This window comes from Mandrillus leucophaeus, unplaced genomic scaffold (assembly GCF_000951045.1).
Source record: "Mandrillus leucophaeus isolate KB7577 unplaced genomic scaffold, Mleu.le_1.0 Scaffold77, whole genome shotgun sequence".
NCBI classification, from domain to species: Eukaryota; Metazoa; Chordata; class Mammalia; order Primates; family Cercopithecidae; genus Mandrillus; species Mandrillus leucophaeus.
In genome coordinates, this window is record NW_012108363.1 from 2,995,626 (window position 1) to 3,019,287 (window position 23,662).

The following is a 23,662-nucleotide window of genomic DNA, read 5'->3' on the forward strand; positions in this document are numbered from 1 at the left end:
ACACCCCTCACACACATACATCACACACCCATCACACCCCACACACCCCGCACATACAGACACCACACACACACAGACACCACACACACACCCCTCACACACATACACCACACACCCATCACACCCCACACATACAGACACCACACACACAGACACCACACACACACCCCTCACACACACACACCACACACCCATCACACCCCACACACACACCACTCACACACACACACCACACACCCATCACACCCCACACACACCTTCACACCCCACACACATGCATACACACATCTCTCACACACACCCCACACACACATACACACACAGACTCCACACACACACACACACCCCTGGATCAGGGACAGGAGCAGGAAGGGGCCTTTTGTAGAAACAGTTTCCTGGGATATACACACACACACTAGGCTTGTGCATGCATGAAACAGCTCCTGAAAGATGCACAGGATCTGTCAACAGAAAGGGACCAAAGAACTGGAGATGAGGGGGATAGGAAGGAGGGTTATTTTCCACCACACACCTTTTTGTAGAATTTTACTTATGTGCTTATATTGCCTTTTCAAAAAGTAAATTCTGTCCCTCCTTTCTAGAACACACATACAGAACCTGTCCCTTGTCCAGTCCACGTGAAGTTAGGAAAACTAAGTCCTAGTTTTATCCAGCCAGTAACAGTGAGGCAGTGTGATGTCATACCGAGTCTTAAATATCCTTTGCCTCAGTTTCTGAGGCTATAAAATGGGGTTAACAATACCTATCCTACTGTCCTTAGAGGCACTTTAGAAGTTCATTGAGATGAAACAACGATAGCAATGATAATAGTTTAAATATGTTGAGTGCTTAACATGTAATGGGCACAGTGCTATTGTCTCAATCCAAAAACAATCCTCTAAGGTAGCAACTAATGTGAGTCTCATCTTAAGAGACAATGAAAATAAGGCAGAGAAAAGCAACTTGCTCAAGGTCATGCAACTATATATCATAAACTAAAAATAAAATTCAAAGCGCCCCCCGCCCCCAACTGACTGAATGGACCATCTCTTGGCCAAGGGGATCCCAGAGTAAACTTGAAGACTGAGTTCTCAGCCATGAAAGGATAGGAGACTCAAATACACATCGTTATACCCCCTCCCTCTTTAACCATCATTAGCCTTTCTTCCGTAAGGGCTTAACAGAAAGTAGCCCTTTCAGATTTCGTGACCAAGAACCCAAAAGCAAATGCAACAAAAACAAAAATAAATAGAGAGAACTTAATTAAACTAAAGAGCTTCTACACAGCAAAAAGAAATAATCAGCAGAGCTAACAGACAACCCACAGAGTGGGAGAAAATCTTGACAATCTATACATCCGACAAAGGACTAATATCCAGAATCTACAAAGAACTCTGATATGGTTTGGCTGTATCCCCACCCAAATCTCAACTTGAATTGTATCTCCCAGAATTCCCACGTGTTGTGAGAGCGATCCAGGGTGAGGTAATGGAATCACTGGGGCTGGTCTTTCCCATGCTATTCTCATGATAGTGAATAAGTCTCATGAGATCTGATGGGTTTATCAGGGGTTTCCACTTTTGCTTCTTCCCCATTTTTCTCTTGCTGCCACCATGTAAGAAGTGCCTTTCACTTCCCACCATGATTCTGAGGCCTCCCCAGCCATGTGGAACTGTAACCAATTAAACCTCTTTCCTCCCAGTCTCAGGTATGTCTTTATCAGCTGCGTGAAAACAGACTGATACAAATTCAAACAAATTATCAAGAAAAAAACAATCCCATTAAAAAGTGAGCTAAGGACATGAATATCTTCAAAAGAAGATATACAAATGGCCAAGAAGCATATGGAAAAATGCTCAACATCACTAATGATCAGGGAAATGCAAATCAAAACCACAGTGGGATACTCCTCAGTCTTGCAAGAATGGCCATAATCAAAAAATCAGAGAAAGAATAGATGTTGGTGTGGATGCAGTGAAAAGGGAACACTTTTACACTGTTGGTGGGAAAGTAAACTAGTACAACCACTGTGGAAAATAGTGTGGAGAATCCTTAAAGAACTAAAAGTAGAACTACCATTCGATCCAGCAATCCCACTACTGGGTATCTACCCAGAGGAAAATAAGTCATTATATGAAAAAGATACTTTCATACGCATGTTTACAGCAGCATGATTTGCAATTGCAAAAATATGAAACCAGCCCAAATGCCCATCAACCAACAAGAAGTGGACAAAGAAGATATGGTGTGTGTATACACACACACATACACCATGGAATACAACTCAGCCATAAAAGGAATGAAATAATGGCACTTGCAGCAACCTGGATGAAGTGAAGTAACTCAGGAATGGAAAACCAAACATTGTATGTTCCCACCCATATATGGGAGCTAAGTTATGAGAACAAAAGGCATAAGAATGATACGTTGGGCCAGGCACGGTGGCTCACGCCTGTAATCCCAGCACTTTGGGAGGCTGAGGTGGGCGGATCACGAGGTCAGGAGATGGAGATCGTCCTGGCTAACATGGTGAAACCCCGTCTCTACTAAAAATACAAAAAATTAGCCAGGCGTGGTTGCAGGCGCCTGTAGTCCCAGCCACTCGGGAGGCTGAGGCAGGAGAATGGCCTGAATCCAGGAGGCAGAGCTTGCAGTGAGCCAAGATCATGCCGCTGCACTCCAGCCTGGGCGACAGCGCGAGACTCCATCTCAAAAAAAAAAAAGAATGATACATTGGACTTTGGGGACTCAGGGGAAAGGGTGGGGTGGCGAAGGATAAAAACCACACATTGGGTACAGGGTACACTGTTTGATGATGGGTGCACCAAAATCTCACAAATCACCACTAAAGAACTTATTCATGTAACCAAACACCACCAGTTCCCCAAAAACCTATCAAAAATAAAAAATAAATTTAAAAATATTTTAAAAAGAAAGCAGCCCTTTCAAAACACTCCACCACTGGTATCAGCCTACCACCTAACGCTGCCTCTCCTTTTTTGCCTGATAAGAGACCACCAACCACAGAGTGGTTCTGGGCAATCTACAAGGAATGCGCAATAAGGGTTTTCCTGTCTGCTTCACCTTTTGACGTCAAAGGGCCAAAAACTCCACCCTTAGATCATGCTAACACCGTCATTTTTTATACATGGGACCCATGGAGGGGGATGAAGCTCAATTGCACATGCGCATGTTTCTCCTTCATAAATATTCATGATTCCTCCGATAGTTTATTGAATATGTGTATTTGACCACTCTGCTCAGCATAAATTTCTATTCCATTTGCCCCACTCTCAGAGTATCTGTTTTGGGCTTCTGACCAGAGGCTATGCTTCTCACCCTGTCAGAATGGCAACCCTGCAGGCTGCAATCCTTTATGAGAAATAAAGCTCTCCTTTCCAAATTTATGAACCTCCTTATTCTTCAGTTGATGATATCCAGCCTTCCGTTTCTACAGCTCACACTTTTACCCACAAAATGCAATGTGTAGGTTTGATATTAGTATTCATTACTCTAGATACAGCTTCCTGTCCTGAGGTGTTTGGATTGATCATTAGATTTCCTCCACCTGTTTCCCCATATTGGAATTTCTACCCTACTCAAGAAAGTTTAATGAGCAGGTAGAATCTAGAGATAGAAATATAAGTAATTTCAAAATGGGATCCTGGTCCCAGGAGTTAGGATTTGTTGCACGGCAGAGACCAGGATCCTGGATTCACCTGTGACTCAAGAAAGTGCCCAGAAACAAGCCCCAGCTGAGGTTTATAAACACAATTAGCTTGTTACCACCCCCACCCCCACTGTTACCATAGTGACGAGAGATGTTGGATGCCAGTCCTCAATAGCTGTTCCTGATTTGCAGAGCCTTCCCAACACACGCTTCCTCTTTCAGTTTCCTCTTCTCCTGTGTACTTCACAGACCTCTGCAATATCTACCAACTGTTGGTCATGCAATCCTTCCTTAAACTCCCCCAGAAACAAGCAGCTCACTACCCACCAGGCACAAATCTTTCTCAAACCAGCCTTAACTGTTTGTGAAGTCTTTCTATTGTCCTAAAACCTGTCTCCCATTTTTTCCAGCCAAAGGTTCTGCTGCTGCCCTCTAGGATCTCATATCACACCTCCTTCTCCTGACTCCTTCAAATAACTCCTCATAATCTGCCTGGGTCTTCTCTTCTCTAGACCAGTGGCTCTCAGACTTAAGCATGCATCAGATGTGGAGGTCTTGTTAAACCATATAGTCCAGGGCCCTACCCCCAGAATTTCTACAGGTCCGGGGTGGGCCCAGAAATTTACATCTCTAAGATGCCGCTGCTGCTGCTTGGTGATTACTCTAAGGACCACTGTTTTTGGCAAGTACTCCTCATCCCTTTGAAAACTCTTTCTGTGTGAGAGCTCCCAGGACTCTTTACCATTCCAATCTCTCTCCTGGGGACCTGCTCCAGTTCACCAATATGACACCCAAAACTAGACAAGGAATCTTGAGTAGACATTTTTGATGACAAGGAACAAAGATTTTCCTCAGGCTACCTCACGCAATAGGAGGAGGTTATAGTGGACGTAAGAAAAAAAAGAACCTCAAATTCATGGCCAGGTTGATTGGACCCCAGGCAAATGAGACCTCTAGGAAGGAGTAGAGACAGCAGTACACCTGGATCTCTACCCAGAGGACAAGAGCTCTTGTTAGTCCCTTAGCAGTGGGGCTCTGTTCATCCTCAGTTCTCTCCGCCTCATCTACTATTTCTGCTGCCACCAACCAATTCCATATCCCCTCTCCATTTGTAGATTTTCTCTACCTCATAGCTTCTGCTTCCTCATTCTTGTTTCTGTTTTCTGATTTCCTTCTGCTCCCTTTTGGCCTCTACAACAGCATGGTCTCCATACAGCCTCTACCATAGCATGGTCCCCATTAAGAGTTCAGCTTCAAGGCCTGCCACCAACCTTCTGATTTGCCTTCTTTTCCCAAGTTCAAACTCCCCAAAGAGGGAATCAGAGTGAGGTAAGCTTGTTTCAGTTTACATAAAGCTCTTCAAAGTAGCCTGCAGACTGACAACCCTTGGGTCCTATTCAATCTTTTGTGGCTGGTAGAAGGTTGGAATACATGATATAAGCACTAGCTGCCCACTTGGAAGGAGATGGTAAGAATAGCCTACAGTCCATTGGTTACCTGTAGGTTTCATCTTGCACGCCAACTTCATTCAAGAACTATTGGTTTCGTTAAAGACTGTGTTGATAGAGGTTCAGAGGCTACATCTAAACCCAGTGGAATATGGTTAATTAGTGGTATCTGTCATGGGCATTCAAGCAACAATCCTCAGCCCACATGCCAGTTACTTGCCATCCCCACTGTTACAGAATGTGGTCTAACAAGAGCAAACTAAGTGGAGTCATTATCTTCCTCATTTTGAGTTTCTTACTTGTCTTTATGAGGACAAAGATTATATTTGCTTGTTTAGACAGCTGGATCACACTATGGCTTCACACTGAACTTCAGCCACCTAAAACTCTTAAGCCTTTTTTATACCTGCTATTAAGTGACATTTCTCCCATTCTGCATCATGCAAAAAACGAAACACAACTAAACGATAAGTTTTACATTTTTACTTAAAATAGTTCATCTTGTTTAATTTGACCCATCATTCCAGCCTACTGAGATCTTCTTACTATGAATAATGTCTCTTTCTGGCCTATTTGATAAATTGCTCAAACTCTGCAGACATCTGTCCATGAAATGGTGATTAAATATTTATCTTCTTTACAGAATTCACAATGATGAATTTAGATGATTGGTTTGCATGTACTACCTTGCACCATTTAGGGAACAACTGCTCAGTAATTTCAAGGAATTATTTTTGCTGGGCACACTGGTTTGTGCCTGTAATCCCAGCTATTCAGGAAGCTGGAGCTGGAGGATCACTTGAGCCTGGGCATTTGAGACCAGCCTGGGTGCCTGGGCAACACAGTCAAACTCTGTCTTTAAAAAAAAAAGGAAAAAAGTAATTATCTTAGACTAACAAGTACACATGCATATTTGTCCACTGTGTTCACGGTGAGAATAACCAGAGAATAACCACTATTTAACTAGTTAAATAGTTAAACTATTTCATGAAGGCAGCTCCTTTCCTAAAACAATAGATGTTGTTCATTGAACAACTATTGTAGGTAAAGGATATTTTAATTTGTTATTTCTAACTCCTACAACAACATTAAGAAGAAGGTTTTATTATCTTTTTTTTAGGGATGAGATGACTGAGACATAAGGGGTTTAATCACTTTCCAAGATAACACAGCTAGTATGTGGGAGGGCTGAATCCCAGCCCCAATCTGCCTGACCGCAAATGCCCATGTCCCGTCCACTGTGCAACATAGCTGCTCCCTGAGCATGGTTCTCTGAATGACATTGAGACTTGCTGAAAATAACTGAAGGGACAGATTGAGGGCTCATGAACATATTTACTCATGGATGGATCACAGTGTTTGTTTGTTTGTTTGTTTGTTTGTTTGTTTGTTTGTTTTGAGACAGAGTCTCATTCTGTTGCCCAGGCTGGAGTAGAGTAGCATGATCACAGCTCACTACAGATTCCACCTCCAGGGCTCAGGTTTCCCAAGTACCTGGGACTCTAGGCTTGCCCCACCATGCCCAGTTAATTTTTGTTAATTTTTTATAGATACAGGGTTTCACTCTGCTGCCCAGGCTGGTCTTGAACTCCTGATCTCAAGTGATCCTCCTGCCTCAGCCTCCCCGAATGCTGAGATTACAGGCATTAGTCACCGTGCCGATCTGGATGAAAGTTTTTTAAAGTACCATGTGTATTAGATTGAAAAAATTATGGTATATCTATATTTTGGAATATTATAGATATTATTTAAAAGAATGGGGCAAACTGACATGTATTTGCACAAAGAACTGAGCTTTACTGTTAGCTATGTCTACTCTGATCCTATTTTTTTAACATTACATTTATATATAGGTAGGAGGTGGAGAATTACAGGAGAGTTCAGTTCCCATTCTTAACACTTCCATCTTGATTGAATTTTTACATTTGCATATTTTTTAATCAAAAAAATAGAAAAACAATCTGCTAAAATTATTAGTTACCCTTCTCCTTCCCCTCTGACTCCTGAATTTCATGCCTGTATATGGCACATCAGGATCTGGGCCCCTGTGTCTACAGCTCCAGCAATGAGAAACCTATTGTCTCACATTAGAAGACCTGAGGAAGGATAGAACTTGGGTTGGTGAACTCAGTGGTTCGTGGGTGTCAAACGGCATCTTTGCACTCTCCCATTTTCAACAGGAGATCTAGCTCCCTGTCCATCGTTTCCTAGTTGCCACAGTTCAAAATACCACAAGCTGCTATGATAATGTCCCCCAGAAAAAGAGGCAACTATTTCTTCCTATGCGACTCTTCCTAGCAGCAAGAAAAACCTATACAAGGATCTCCCCTCTTCCACAGTTTTGCTTTCCTCGGTTTCAGTTACCTGTGGTCACCCAGGGCCCAAAAATACTAAATGAAAAATTCCAGAGATAAACAATTTATAAGTTTTCAATCACGCATTGCTCTGAGTAGCGTGATGAAATCCTGCACCGTCCCACACCATCCCACCCGGGATTCGAATCGCCCCTTTATCCAGCACCTCCACACTGTCTACGCTACCCACCCACTAATCACTTAGTCAGATCTTGTTATCAGATCTACTGTCACAGTATCTGTATCCCAGTACTTGGGTTCAAGTAACCCTTATTTTACTTAATAATGGCCCCAAAGAACAAGAGGAGTAGTGGTGGCAATTTAAATATGCTAGGGAAGCCTAAAATGCTTCTTTTACGTGAAAAGGTGAAAGTTCTCAATAAGCAATGAAATCGTTTGCTGGTGCTGCTAATAGCTACAGTATGAACAAATCTTCTACCCGTGAAATAGTGAGGAAGGAAAAAGAAATTCATGCTAGTTTTACTGTCACACCTCAGATTGCAAAAGTTACAGCCACAGTGTGTGATAAGTGCTTAGTTAAGTTGGAAAAGGCATTACATTTGTTAACAGAAACGTGTTCTGACTGATGGCAGTCTGTTTCAGTACTATTCTCGGTTTCAGGCTTCCAGTGGGAGTCTTGGAATGTCTCACCCATGGGTAAGGGGGAACCACTGTGCTAGAGACAGCCCCAGAAGACTTCTCACAGCCTACTGGTCAGAACCGCATCACACGTCCTGCTAATGCAAGCATCGGTGGAGAGTGAGGGCACCAAACCTGGATGGGACAAACAATTTGATCTCCAGGGCTGGGAAGCTCAGCTTCCTTTGAGGCACATGGCTTGCCTACTCTCTGAACAATATTGGGGTTCCATTATCTAGGAAAAAGAATGGGGCCAGGGGCAGTGGCTCACACCTGTAATCCCAGCACTTTGGGAGGCCAAGGCGGACGGATCACTTGAGGTTAGGAGTATGAGACCAGCCTGGCCAACATGGTGAAACCCCGTCTCTACGAAAAACACAAAAAATTTGCCAGGCATGGTGGCACGCGCCTGTAGTCCCAGCTACTTGGGAAGCTAAGGCGTGAGAATCACTGGAACCCAGGAGGTGGAGGTTGCAGAGAGCTGAGATCATGCCACTGCACTCCAGCTTGGGAGACAGAGCAAGACTCCACCGAAAGAAAGAGAGAAAGAGAGAGAAGAAAGAAAGAAAGAAAGAAAGAAAGAAAGAAAGAAAGAAAGAAAGAAAGAAAGAAAGAAAGAAAGAAAGAAAGAGAGAGAGAGAGAGAGGGGGGGAGAGAGAGGGACAGAGAGAGGGAGAGAGAGAGGGAGAAAGAACGAGAGAGAGAAAGAGAGAGAGAAAGAGAGAAAGTGAAACGCTCATGGAGACATAAACAATGGTGTCACAACTAATTCCTAAATTAACTATGATACCAGCCTCTTGTGAATGTTCTTATCCAACAATGCTATGTGCCTCTGTCCTCTCACCCTATATATTCTCAGAAGCACACTGTTTCTGAACCAGGAACACTAGGTTTATAGACCATTTGAATTGTTAAAGTGTTAACTAAACTGCTCCTGTATTTGTTACTGTTACTTATGCTGACAGTGATATTCTGTCTCTGGGGGGGTGGGCTGTGGGAAATGTCACTGTAAAGATGATTGAAATACACTGATGAAAACCTGCTTCCCTAAAGATCTAAAGCCATGGTCCAGTTGATTTCAGAAACGGCAAATTCTGAAAGTAAGCAAGTAAATGGTTTTTGGTGGTGGGTAATATATAGCTCAGTTTAGCAGGATGTATGGTATTTGACAAGGATTGAGCTGAATCGATTTTAGGGAACTTGAAAAACAGGTAGACCTGTCTTGGAGGTTTTACAACATCGCTTTCTGAAGGTAGAGTTTAATGCCCTCTACCATTCCTCAAAAAAATGGAAGACACCAGCCTGTATAGTTCAACCATCTGTCCATCTGAAAAGTCATCAAAACAGAGGTATCAAGTCCTGTGTTGCAAACTCGAGAAATCTCTGATGTGGAATCAATGATTTTTCTGGTAGACAAGGTGGCCTCACAGGACTGAGAGTAAGAAAGAGAAGGAAAAGGAGATGCTTTCCCAGCCCCATCAAAGCTGGACTCATCCTTATCTTTTTTTTTTTTTTTGACACGGAGTCTCGCTCCGTCGCCCAGGCTGGAGTGCTGTGGCCGGATCTCAGCTCACTGCAAGCTCCGCCTTCCGGGTTCCCGCCATTCTCCTGCCTCAGCCTCCCGAGTAGCTGGGACTACTTTTGCTGGGACTACAGGCGCCCGCCACCTCGCCCGGCTAGTTTTTTGTATTTTTTAGTAGAGACGGGGTTTCACCAGGTTAGCCAGGATGGTCTCAATCTCCTGACCTCGTGATCCACCCGTCGGTCTCGGCCTCCCAAAGTGCTGGGATTACAGGCTTGAGCCACCACGCCCGGCCTCATCCTTATCTTTATTTCTTCCCCTGCTCATCATCGCTGCTGTAAAAGGGGGGAAATTTCCTCTACCTTTGGAGGCTGAGTGGCCGCGCCTGCAAAGTAAACTGTCAAAAGACAGATTAACAGGAGGTGGGGGGAGCATACAAACTTTGTGTGATTTTATAAGTTTATGTGGCCTGTGGAGGTGGTTCATAAACTAGAGGAAACACGCCCAAAAAAGTGACAGGGCTTGGAGGCTTTTAAATCATTGCAACAAAGGATGATACATTTGTAGAGACGTGACAAGACACGGGAAAGGGGGTTTGGGTTTTAGGCTTCCCAAAACTGTAGGAGGTAAATACAGGGGGAAAACTCAAGGAAGGTAAGAGCTATCTTTGCGAAGTTTGTTTATGCAGGTCCGATTCGGTGCAGCTTTCCATCTCCTTCAAGGCCATAAAACTTCCCCAAGAAAAGGGATTTATGACAGTCCTCGTTTCTCAGAAGTTTCTGCTTTTAGTCAGATAAGGGATGCTTAGGGAAAGCTTCTTTCTGCATCTGTTGAATCTCAAATGCCTTCAGCTCAAAATAATCCTTCTGCTACAGAAGCATATTTTGAAGTGGTATATTCTGATTCCCCACTCTCCCTCGTCCCCTAGCGTGCTCTTCTTGACTTTGACTTGCGCCTTGTGCTGGATGTCCAGTTTGTCCCCTGGGCCATTCTCCACTCTTCTCTGCCCTACTTTGTGCTCTCAGAGGCTGACCTGTAGGAAGGCATCAAAGGCTCGTTGCCCTCTGACTTCCAATTGGCAGGAGATGAAAGGGAAGGAGTAGAGACAACTTGGAGCATGAGCTTGGGGTATTTATTCTCCAAGTTGTCTCCCTGTGGAGTCCCCAAGTACTGGCTGCTTTTCACTGCAAAAGATGTTAGCTCAAATAAGGCAGTCCTCCCCTGTCTCCCCAGTTTCAGTAACCCGCCCTCTCATCTACCCCTAAAGGCTTAGGAGTGGTAATGGAGCCCTACTATTACTAATCTAGGGTTCTGCACTATGCCTTGCAGTTTCCCTACACTCTACCCACGCCTTTGTAAATAGTTTCTTTATGAAACTCTGCTTGAGTTATCCTAATTTGAGGATGCCATCTGTTTCCTGCTGATACACTGCTCTAATTTGATCTTATATGGGTTGAATGTTTTTGCTTAGTGATATTTTTGTGTTCCTGCCTCCTGAATAACCACTCCGCATAGTGGCAAAGACTTCAGCCTCTGAAGTTGCATAGAAGTGGGTTCATATCACACTCCACCTTCTACAGTTAGAAAACCTTGGCCAGTCACTTCACCTCTTTGAGCCTCAGTTTCTTTGTCTGCAAGTGGCAGTAACAATGATGATAATAATAATAATAGTGGTATCTACTCCATTGAGATTCCATGTGGATCAAATGAGACAATAGGAGTGATGAGGAGTGTGTCAAATGACAGCTCTCATACCCCATCTAAAAGTGGCTCCACCTGCCGAGTGTGGTGGCTCACGCCTGTAACCCCAGCACTTTGGGAGGCCGAGATGGGTGGATCACCTGAGGTCAGGAGTTTAAGACCACCCTGGCCAACATGGTGAAACCCCATCTCTATGAAAAACACAAAAATTAGCCGGGCGTGGTGGTGTATGCCTGTGATCCCAGCTACTCGGAAGGCTAAGGCAGCAGAATCACTTGAACTGGGGAAGCGGAGGTTGCAGTGAGCCGAGATCATGCCACTGCACTCCAGCCTGGGCAACAGAGCAAGAATCCATCTCAATAAACAAACAAACAAACAAATAAATAAATAAATAAATAAATAAATAAAGTGGCTTCCTGGATCCAGGTAATAGTTGTCATGAAAAAAAGGCAGCCCAGAGTTGTCACTTCTTTTGGTACTTCAAACAGCCAGAAATCTAGTTTTATATATGAAATCTCCCCTTTACTAGAACATCAATTCCATGAAGACAGTAATGACTATTTTATTCATTAATGTATTCCCACTGATTAGAATTGTCATTTTGAATTTCTGATTTAAAAATAATCACAATTGAAAATCACTAATAAATAATGTATCCTTTTAGAACCCCCTCTAACTAAAAGAAACTGGGTTACAGCCAATCATTTTCAGAATCTCCATTACGTAGCCCCTAGTTCAGATCACCTGCAACCAGACACGTAATAAATGTGTTCCGGGCTGAGAGAAGAGATACAACTACTACTTTCAGCCCAAACAGTCCATGGAGCCTCCTCTCCCCTGTCACAGCCTGAAGATAGGAATCCAGTGAGCTGCAGATTTGTCACCAAGTTTATAAATGCCAAGGAGACAGCTCTCCAGCAAAAGAATGACTCAGTAGACACGTTGCAGATAAATAATGTATGAAACCACTTCTATTTTAATAGCACTTTGCGGTGACACTAATATTGATGAAAATGTTGGCATGTATTAGATGGTGTTATATTCAGTGAGAGATGAGGTTTGGCAGGCACTGGACCACTTCCAACCATAATCCAAGCCAGAGATGTGATATACACCAATTCTTAGCCGATGGTTGGTCCCTGTATGAAATCGGCTGCTAGGAAAAATAAGACCAACACTTGACCAGGGCAGATATCTTGTGGCCATTTGTCTTGGTCAGCTTGTACTACCATAACAAAATACCACAGAATGGGTGGCTTAAAAAAACAAATTTATTTTCTCACAGTTTGGAAGCTAGAAGTCTGAGATTAGGATGACAACATGGAGAAGTTTTGTGCCTTCTCACTGTGTCGCCATGAGGGGTGGGGGTGGTGATGGGGTAGGAGAGAGAGAGAGAGATTGAATCTTCCTCTTCCTATAACACCACAGTCCTATTGAAATAGGGCCCCACCCTTATGACCTCATTTTACCGTAATAACCTCCTAGACCCTATCTTTAGATACAGTCACACTGGGGGGTTAGGGCTTCAACATATGAATTCTGGGGGACATAATTTAATCCATAGCAAAAGTGATGCCCAGGCCAGGTGCAGTGGCTCAAGCCTGTAATCCCAGGATTTTGGGAGGCAGAGGCAGGTGGATCACTTGACGTCAGGAGTCAAGACCAGCCTGACCAACACGGTGAAATCCTGTCTCTACTAAAAATATAAAAATTAGCCAGCCATAGTGGCACATGCCTGTAATCCCAGCTACTTGGGAGACTGAGGCATAAGAGTCGCTTGAACCCGGGAGGTGGAGGCTGCAGTGAGTTAAGATCGTGCTACTGCACTCCAGCCTGGGTGACAGAGCGGACTCTGTCTCAAAAAAAAAAAAAAGAAAGAAAGAAAAAAAGAAAAAATCTTTCCCAAGCTCTCTTCCACTCCAGAGGTTGAAAAAGTTAAACAGTCATTTTCCCAGTCTTTTCTGGAGTTGGCAGTGGTCATGAAAAACACAATAATGCATGAGTGGAATTCTCCTGGGGAGACAAAGGGGATTCTGGAAAGAAAATGTGCTTTCCTGATAAAAGGAGCAGACGTGACCAGTCCACACCATCAGTTTCTCTCCCTTCCTCTCTTGAATCAGGATGTAATATCTACGACCTTTGCAGCCATTTTAAAACCAAGAGGCACAAGAGAAAAGTTCTGCAGTGACAACAGCCTTGATGTCACTGAGCCTCGAACCCAAATGCTAGTAGTAGTTGCCCGTATTCAGAATGGCTAAGAACAAATAAATGCCTGTTTGTATATGACTCTGGAAGCTGGATGTTTTGCTAGACACAAATGAATGTGCTGTGATACTTAGCCTCTGTGTGTGTCTGTGACATCATCTATATAATGGGAATGATAACAGTATCTACTGTTGTTGTGGGAGATGAGGGCTTTAATGAGAAGCTCTTCAAAGTATTGAAATAGAGATTGGCACATAGTAAATCCTCAACACTAGCACTGTTATGTAGTAATGCAAAATACATTTATTTATACTGTTTTTTACACTCCTAAAATCATCACAAATAATTCTCAAATAAATGCAAACAAGAAGCTAAAGGAAATAGAGACAGATATGTGGGGGAAAAAAAAATAGCGGCAGATTTAGAGTCAGGAGACCCAGGTTCAGAATATCTGATAATAAGGAAACGATCATGTAAACAAAGGCGCATCCACCCCTTGAACTGCTTATGCACCCATTTAAAATGCATAAAAAGACCATGCAAGGACATGAGGAAAAGCACACTCTAAAACGTTAAACAACAGAACACAGAACACAGATACACAAATTAAAAAGATAATCCCAATCGTGTAAAAGAAAAGAAAAAAGTGAAAATGAAAAGAAACAACCCAAAAAGGTAATCTATAAGTGTATAGATAACGTTTTTCTCCTATGATATTCTGAATTCTCCAAATTTCCAGTTAAAAAAAATACATAATTGCATAATTTAAAATTTTAATAATTTCAAACTTTCTCTTTTATAGTTTCCCATATATTCAAACTTATTTGCAATAAATTCATACTACATATATAAGAAGAAAAGTAAGTTTTTAAAATAAGAAAATATGGCCAGGTGTGGTGGCTCATACCTGTAATCCCAGCACTTTGGGAGGCTGAGGCAGGTGGATCACTTGAGGTCAAGAGTTCCAGAGCAGCCTGGCCGACAAGGCAAAACCCCATCTCCACTAAAAATTCAAAAACTAGTCAGGCATGGTGGTGCACATCTGTAACTCTAGCTACTCAGGAACCTGAAGCAGGAGAATCGCTTGAACTCGAGAGGTAGAGGTTGCAGTGAGCCGAGATCGCACCATTACACTCCAGCCTGGGTGACAGAGTGAGACTGTCTCAGAAAAAAAAAAAAGTGCTGACCAGAGACAGTGAAATCTGACCAGTCTTAGGAGCACTGCAGGACCCAAAGAAAAAGCGCATATGGTTTCTTAATTATCACATATTTTAAAGTATAACTGTGTCCCAGGGGTGAAATTGGTCATGGACAGGGGCTCACTCCTGCTGACCAAAGGCACAGGTGGAGGAATAAGTCATAGTGGGCCTCAATGCATGCTCTTCTGTTTTCAGTCACATTGGAGAAACTGAGGCTAAAGATTTTTTTTCTTTCCTTCCAAGTTTATGTATATTCGTATACTTTTTTAGGTAAAAATAAACTTTTTGCTATGGGGATCTTGATTTTGAGGCTCTACGTCACCAATTACCAGCTATATGGCACGGGGGACAGATAAGTTGCAAAATCTTCTGAAAATTCCACTTTCCTATCTCTAAAATTAGGATTACAAGAAGAGCTATGGCCAGGCGCAGTGGCTCACGCCTGTAATCCCAGGACTTTGGGAGGCTGGGGCAGCCAGATCACTGGTCAGGAGTTCGAGACCAGCCTGGCCAACATGGCAAAACCCCATCTCTACTAAAAAATACAAAAATTAGCCGGGCGTGGTGGTGGGCACCTGTAATCCCAGCTACTTAGGAGGCTGAAGCAGGGAGAATTGCTTGAACCCGGGAGGCGGAACTTGCAGTGAGCTGAGACCACGCCACTATACTTCAGCCTGGGTGACAAAGCAAGACTCTGTCTCAAAAACAAAAAAAAAAGAAGAGCTACTTCACTGAAGAATGTGGTGTTCAACAAATATACTAATGTGTGTTAAAGTGCTTTACAAACTGTAAATCCTAATACAGTACAAACTTTAGTGAAAGGAACATAGGCTCTCCCTGTGCAGTCTAACTGTGACACTTAACATGTTGTGTGTGAAACTTAAGCAAATTATGTAACCTCCCTGAGCCTCAGTTTTCAGATATAGAAAATAGAGAAATCTTTCTTTAATACAAGATACCTGGAGCATTGTAAATATCCAATAAAGAAAAGTTCTAATTATATTTGCTGCACTTTCCCAGGAATAATCAAAGTTAACTCTTCTACTTGGAGAGCCTTCTGCAGGAGATAGGAGCAGAACGTCCTTTAAAAACTGTTGTGAAATCACCTTAGTGCTAACAAGAGCAAAGAGGAACTAGACAAGATGGCTTGTTTCCTGGTTTCCTGCCCCCAGAGCATTTTTCCAGACTCTCTGACCACCTGGACACCCAAACTGGGAGCTGTCTCTCTGAAATATTATTAGAAAAGAGGGCAAGAGTCTAGATGTGAGAAAATATGAAAAAAGAAATTTCCCTTTTAACTAACAAAGGTTTGACTGCTGGCAGGACTTAGGAAACCACTGTGTCCCTAAATCACTGAATCTCAGCAACCTAGAACCAGGGAAAGGCAGACTGTGAGGTAGTTTGTCCAACTTTCCACCTCGTCCCATTAATGTGAGCTGATAAATCGTGACCTTCCTCTGTTATTGGAGGATGGCAAATCAATACTTCCATTATCATTATTATTACTCCCAAGGCACCTCTCTAGCAGCATGTGAGCTATTCTATCCCAAGCACAGAGCAGAAAGGATGGCTAATCTGCTTCTGAGACCCCATCAATCACGACAGGAAGAGAAAGGATGAATTGGAAAGAAGAAACATAACAGTATGGAGGGGGAAAACAGCATTTGAAAAAGCCTAGAATAGTTGCTCTAAGTGTTGTCCTAGGACCTCCTTGATGACATTCAGTGAGGGATGGTTAAAATGACAGATCCCTGGCAATGCTTAGTCTGTGGGTCAGGGGTATGACCCAGGAGCCTGCCTTAATTGACAACTTCTTCAGGTGGTTTTATGCACCTAAAGTTTGCACATTAAAAACCTAGAGATCTACCATTCACTGATGGAAATATCACTTTAATGATCTTGAAGTTTTGTGGTCCTGTTGTTCATCTCTCAGAAATAAGTTTTGTGGAATACTTGCATGCATACTTGTAGGAGTGGGCCAGCATCTTTCATGTCAATGTCAGCTATATTTCAGTTCCAGGGGAATGGAGATATCCCTTGATTGACCCTATCAGTACTAAAACTTTAGTGTGCATAAAAGTCAGTCAAAGGGTTGGTAAAACAGAAATTGCTGGGCCCTACCCCTAGAGTTTTCTATTCAGGGGGTCTTGAGTGGGGCCTGAAAATTTACATTTCTAAAAAGTTCACAGGTTGGTTGGCTAAAAAGTCATTCCCAGGCTAAGCGTGGTGGCTCATGCCTGTAATCCCAACACTTTGGGAGGCTGAGGTGGACGAATCACCTGCAGTCAGGAGTTTAAGACCAGCTTGGCCAACAAGGCAAAATCCCATCTCTACTAAAAATACAAAAATTACCTGGGCATAGTAGCAGGCTCCTGTAATCCCAGCTACTTGAACCCAGGAGGCGGAGGTTGCAGTGAGCCAAGATTGTGCCACCACACTCCAGCTTGGGTGACAGAGTGACTCAAAAAAAGTCACAGGTGATACTGATGCTGCTGGTCCAAGAAACACATTTAAAACCACTGGCACACATGGATGGATTTTTGGAGAGTGCTCTTTTTTTATTTAGGCAGCAAAGCATAATTAAGGAAGAGAGGAAAAAAATCACTTGCAATCTTAACACCCACTACCCACTGGACATCCATACACTTACATGGACACACACACATTTCTCCTCTTGCAAAAAAAAAAAAAAGAATCACACTACATATTATCCTGTGCCTCTCTTCTTCATGGGACAACAAATCAGGGCTCTCTCTCCACTCCTCCATGACCCACCTGTACAACATACTGTCTAAGAAATGCACAGCATGAGTACTGTCTGGACTCATCACAATTGGGTGTTATATTGTCTTCAATAACTTTATTATTGTAACTAAACATGTTCTAAGTCAAACAACAGAGAAAAATACAAAAAAAAAAAGAAAAACACATCTCAAATCCCACCATCTCAGAGATAATCATTGTCAACAAATCAATGTACATCGTTCAACACAAGTATTCCTACATGCATTTATTATTTTACATAAACTGAATCATAGACACCAAGTTATTTTGCAACATGCTTTTTCCACTTACATAAACCAAGTTTTGATAAAGCAAATACAACCTCAAAAATCTTTGAGAAATGTACTATCTAATGGAATCTTAACACAAACTCTTTATAAAATGAAGCATTCTTTTATACAGTGAATTTCTGCCTACTCTTCACAGATACACCAGGTTAATTTTTTAATGTGTGTGTGTATCTGCGAATTCCATATTTCATTTATTAGGTTTGCTTCAGGAATAGTGCCCCTGAAATTAAAATGAGCCTTTTGTACTAAATCGGAGTTCTGAGCCAAAGTCAGTGTCTACAGCACAGACGAGGTGAAACCCAGAGCACTTGGAACTTCTAGTATACATTCTGGATTTTCTCCATCAGTCTAGGACTGAAGACACCGATCTCTGGTCTCAGTTGAGATTTCACCAAGGTTCTGGTTCTAGAATGAGTCACTGGCTAAGGGTCTGATAAGCAAAGGGCGGAAGTGGGCAGAATGTGAGAAGGGTGGGGGAGGTCCTTGATCTGATCAGTACAACCCAGAGAACACACCCATGTCCCACACACTTGCCGGGGGGCCTTCATAATAACCAAGCACCCCTTTGCATCTGTAGAACGTGGTTACGTGTTTTTTAATTTGCCATCCTGTTGTTAATTTGTCCCCATTTTCCAGATGAGGCTTGGTGAGATTCACTGAGATCATGCATACAAAGCCCTGAGCACAGTGCTCAGCACATAGTGGGTACTCAGTAAACCTCGGTGGCACTGAGAAGACAGACTGAGAATGAGTATGCTGTGGAGTCTTTCACTCGCCTCTCCTCTGGCACAGGTTACTCTTTCGTTCAGTAGACTGTAATAACATGGAAATTCCAGGACAGCAAGAGACAATGATGAATCAAAAATCAGTTCCCAAAAGACAAGTCACATTCCTTATTCCCCATCAAATCTAAAGCCTGATAAAGTCTATATAGCACTCATGAGACCTCTAACTTTCTGCCTAAAAGTGGTCATCATCACAGCAAACCTGAGCCTCAGAATGGACCTAGCTTACTTGGTGACAGAGGAAGGCAACAGAAGGACTTGGCCCACGGCACCCAGCTGACCATGTCAGCAAATAGAGAGGCCTTCAAAACCTTTGCATTCCTGTTCCGTGGAGAAACTGAGGATTGCAGTAAAGTCTGATTACAACCTCTTTTTGCCTTGTTTGAAATACAAGGGGACAATGTAGCCCTAATATATTTATAGAAGGAAGTAAAGATTCAAATAAAGGAAGACGGGGACGAAAAGAAGGGCATACCCATGTTTCTCATCTTCTTTCACCACAGATCTTAAAAAGGAACCAGAAGCCTCAGCAGTCCATGCTAAAGAATCATTGTCACATTCTGTTATTCCCTCTGATTCCGTGAAGAGGGGGAAAAAAATCATTGCATGGCAATGCCATGTGTCTCAAGCTTCATTAAAGAGATTTCTCCCAAGAGTCTCCTATAACAGCATGTAAAGCACTTACGACAGTACCTGAATCGTCGTTAAGTAATCAATAAATGTAAACGAGTAGCAGCAGCAGCAGCAGCAGCAAGAAAGACTTGCTGAGATCATTCATTTAGCTACTTGGAACCCTGCTTAGCATAGAACTCAAGTCTTTTCACAATCAAATGAGTGTTTCTCACAGGAACCCACACTCCTTATTCCTTCAGAGCCTGAGACTCTGCCTTCTGTCTCCAGTCTTCCAAGCTCCTCAGCAGACTGAAGTTCTCCATGATCTACTCTCTCCAGTGTCCTCAAGCCCACGACGACAGAGATATCCCAGCTGAAGAACTGAATTTCACAGGTCTGACACTGACACAACCCATGGAATTCAGTTCTCAAAGCTGAGGATACACACAGGCTTTTCAGAGATGGTGCAAAGACCCCTCCTTGCAGTCCAGGCCTGTCCCAGCCCTGTAAAATACAAGAGTGAAAAGCCTGGTAAATCCAATGCAGCTGGTTCCCAGTACCAGGCCTAGTCCTGGTACTCATGAGTTATAAACATCGGAGGGGGCCAGGTCAGCAGTCTGGAATGCTGACGTGGGTGGATCTCTTGAGCCCAGGAGTTCAAGACTAGCCTGGGCAACACGGAGAGACTTTGTCTCTACTAGAAACAAAAAATTAGCCATGCATTGTGGCATGTGGTGGGAGGATCACTTGAGCCTGGGAATTGGAAGATGCAGTGAGCTATGATTGCACCACTGCACTCCAGCCTGGGCCACAGAGACTCTGTTAAAACAAAAAAAAAATCTGGAGGGGATGTGCACAGTAAACACGCACATCATTAAGCATCATTAAATGTGGTAGCTGGCCTTTCCTGCCTCATGGCCGTTCCATATGCCATCCCCCTGGCCTGGAAAACTCGTTTGACTCTTTAACATCAACTAACCCCGAGGTTCTTGCTTTCAATGTTACTTCCTCAGAGAGGCCATCTATGGCAGAAATTGCTAATTGTTTGCCCAATATATATTCTCTTCTCCTAATAGAACCCTTAAGTGGTATCTGAACAGATGAACATCTGACTTTGTTTCCTCACCTGGTGTGACAAAGTGCTGAATATGAGCAGGAGTGCCGAGTTTTGTACTGTTTCCCTCCCTCTTCTCAGGCTTGGACTGTAGGCATGGTGGAGAGCCACTGTGGACCATGCAGATGAGTGCAGCCCCCCAGGGAACAGCAGAGCAGCATGCCAGAAGAGCCCCAAAATGGTGAGGCTTCCATATGCACCCTAGACCGCTTACACCTGCACTGACAGATCAGCAAGAATGGAACATCTACCTTATTTAAGCCAGTGTTACTTGGGGATCTCTGTAAGAGCACTTGAATGTTTACCTACCGCCCCCCCATTAGCCTCCAGCTAGTCTCTTTCATAATATGGGATTCTTTTCCTTCACTATAATTTGTAACTGTTAGATAATTTTGTATAATTATTTGATTAAAATTATCTCTCCAACAAGACTGTTTTCCACAAGCACAGAGACCATGCTAGTGTTTTTTAAATATGTACATAGGCCAGGTGTGGTGGCTCACACCTGTAATCTCGGAACTTTGGGAGGCTGAGGCAGGCGGATCACCTGAGGTCAGGAGTTCAAGTTTCACCTAACATGGTGAAACCCCGTCTCTAATAAAAATACAAAAATTAGCCAGGCATGGTGGCACACACCTGTAGTCCCAGCTACTTGGGAGGCTGAGGCAGAAGAATCACTTGAACCTGGGAGGCAGAGGTTGCAGTGAGCTAAGATTGCACAATGGCACTCCAGCCTGGGTGACAAAGCGAGACTCCATCTCCAAAAAATAATAATAAAATAAAATAAGTACATGATAGCCTTATTGAGTTATAGCTCACATACCAGACAATTCACCTACTTAAAGTGAAAAACGCATTGGTTTTTTAGTATATTTGCAGAGTTGTACAACCATCATAATCAATTCCAGAACATTTTCATCATCCCAAAAATAGATCTCATAACCATTAGCAGTCAATCTCCATTCCCCTCCCTCACCCCTGGGGAATCACTGATCTACTTTCTGTCTATATATATGCTGGACATCTTATATAAATGAAATCATATAATCAGTGGCCTTTTGTGACTGACTTATTTCACTTAGGACAATGCTTTCAAGATATAGCCATGTTTTAATGAGTATCAGTACATCTTTCCTATGGATGAATAATATTCCATCGTAAGGATCTACCACATTTTATGTATCCATTCATCAGCTGATGGGCATTTGGGTTGTTGCTACCTTTTGCCTATTTGATAATGCTTCTATGAATGAATACTCAGGTACAAGTTTTGTGTGGACATATGTTTGCATTTCTCATGGATGTGTGAACCCAAAAGTATCTGAGACAGATCTCAATCCATTTAGGAAGTTTATTTTGCCAAGGTTAAGCACATGCCTGTCACACAGCCTCAAAAGGTCCTGACAACATGTGCCCAAGGTGTTCGGGGCACAGCTTGGTTTTATACATTATAGGGAAATATGAGACATCAATCAATATATGTAAGATGTACACTGGTTCAGTCTGGAGAGGTGGGACAACTAGAAGTGAGGTTGGGGGCTTCTAGATTACAGGTAGATGTGAGACAAACTGTTGCATGTTTTGGTCTCTGGTTAGCCTTTTACTGAATACACAATTTACATGTGAGAGGAGGGTAGAGGAATAGTCACTTATGCCTTAGTCTGGCTTAGTGAAATAATAGGGTGGAGGAAGCAATCAGGCATGCATTTGGTCTCACATGAGCAAGGAATGACTGAATTCTCTCTGTCTTTTGTCCACAAGGAATTTCCTTGTGGGCAAATTGTGAGGGAGGTACGTAGCTTTTTTATCTTTGTAGCTAGATTGCGTAGGAATAAAATGGGAGGCAGGTTTGCCTAACACAGTTTCAGTTTGACTTCCCTTTGGCTTAGTGATTTTGGGAGTCCTGAGATCTATTTTCCTTTCACGGACGTATACCTAAGTGTGGAATTTCTGTGTCATAGGTTAACTCTATGGCTATCATTTGATGAATGGCCAGACTGCTTTCCAAAGCGGCCACACTATTTTACAATTCCACCAGCAGTGTATGAGGGTTCCAGTTTCTCCACCTCTTGCCAGTACTTGTTAATGTCTATCTTTTGAGTATAGTTATCCTAGTAGGTGTGAAGTGGTATCTCACTATGGTTTTGATTTGCATTTCCCTGATGGCTAACGATGTTGAGTATCTCTTCATGTGCTTACTGGCCATTTGTATAGCTTCTCTGGAGAAATGTCTATTCAGATTTTTTTGTCAATTTTGTAATTGAGTTGTTGTATTTTTATTATTGAGTTGTAAGGGTTCTCTATATATCCTAGATACAAGTCCCACATGTATAATTTGCAAATATTTTCTCCCATTCTTTGGGTGGCTTTTTAACTTTCTTAATGGGGTCTGTGCATGTGTTTTGTGTAACATTATTTCCAGCTTCTAGCATAATGTCTTGATCATAGTAGGAACTCCAGTGAAGGATGGATGGAAGGACGGAAGGAAGGAACAAAGGGAGGGAGGTGGAGAGGGGAGGAGAAAGGAGGGGAGGAAGGGAGGGAGGCTAGGTCTCAATACCGAAGGCTTCCATCACAACTGTCCCAGCACTGACTGACTAACTAGGGTAGACATTAAAAGCTGATTGAGCCAGTGCCCTTATACAAAGGCTAGAATGCAACAAAAGCCCACCAAAAGTTTTGCCTGGACACTAAAGCATGACAAAATAACAAAGGAATTCTTAACAGGACCCATTTAGGATTAAACAAGTTTTAATGGGGGTCTGAAGAAACTCCCCAGGCCTCCACAAACAAGTTTATTGGGGGTCTAAAGGAACTCCCTGAACCTCCCTGATTTAGCAGGAGACAAGATAAGTAACCACCCCAGCCCCTGGACCCATTTAGATTAAGTAAATTTACTGAGGCTCTAAAGGAAGGTCTTCAGGACTCAGACCTTAGTTACAGATTAAAAGAAATTAATCACTAATGTCTTTAGATGAACGCACACTTAACATGTAGACATATAGTTTAGAAAACTTTGTAATTTTGAGTTGGTCTAGTGATAATTTCCTGGCCTTCTCCCTGTAACCAGTTACAGAAATAAAAATTATCTTCCTCCCCAGTTCATCTGCATCTCGTTATTGGGCCCCGAGAAATAGCAGCCTGACCCTCAGTTTGGTCCAGGAACAGGAGGGAGGGAAGGGAGGGAAGGAGAGAGGGAGAGAGGGAAGGAGAGAGGGAGGGAGGGAAGGAGAGAGGGAGGGAGGGAAGGAGAGAGGGAGAGAAGGGAGGGGAAGGAGGGAGAGAGGAGAGGGAGGGAACTTACTTTTACAAACCACACAGTTTAATTTCCTTATTTTA

General features: G+C 42.9%; 1 long non-coding RNA gene across 1 annotated transcript in view; it reads right to left on the reverse strand.

Moving 5' to 3' along the window:
* Nucleotides 1–17,583: 17,583 nt before the first annotated feature.
* Nucleotides 17,584–23,662, reverse strand: part of LOC105529508 — a 21,391-nt gene continuing 15,312 nt past the window's right edge. Inside the window, exon 2 of the long non-coding RNA XR_001004522.1 lies at nucleotides 17,584–19,713. This is a non-coding gene — a long non-coding RNA (uncharacterized LOC105529508). The remainder of the gene's footprint in view (nucleotides 19,714–23,662) is intronic.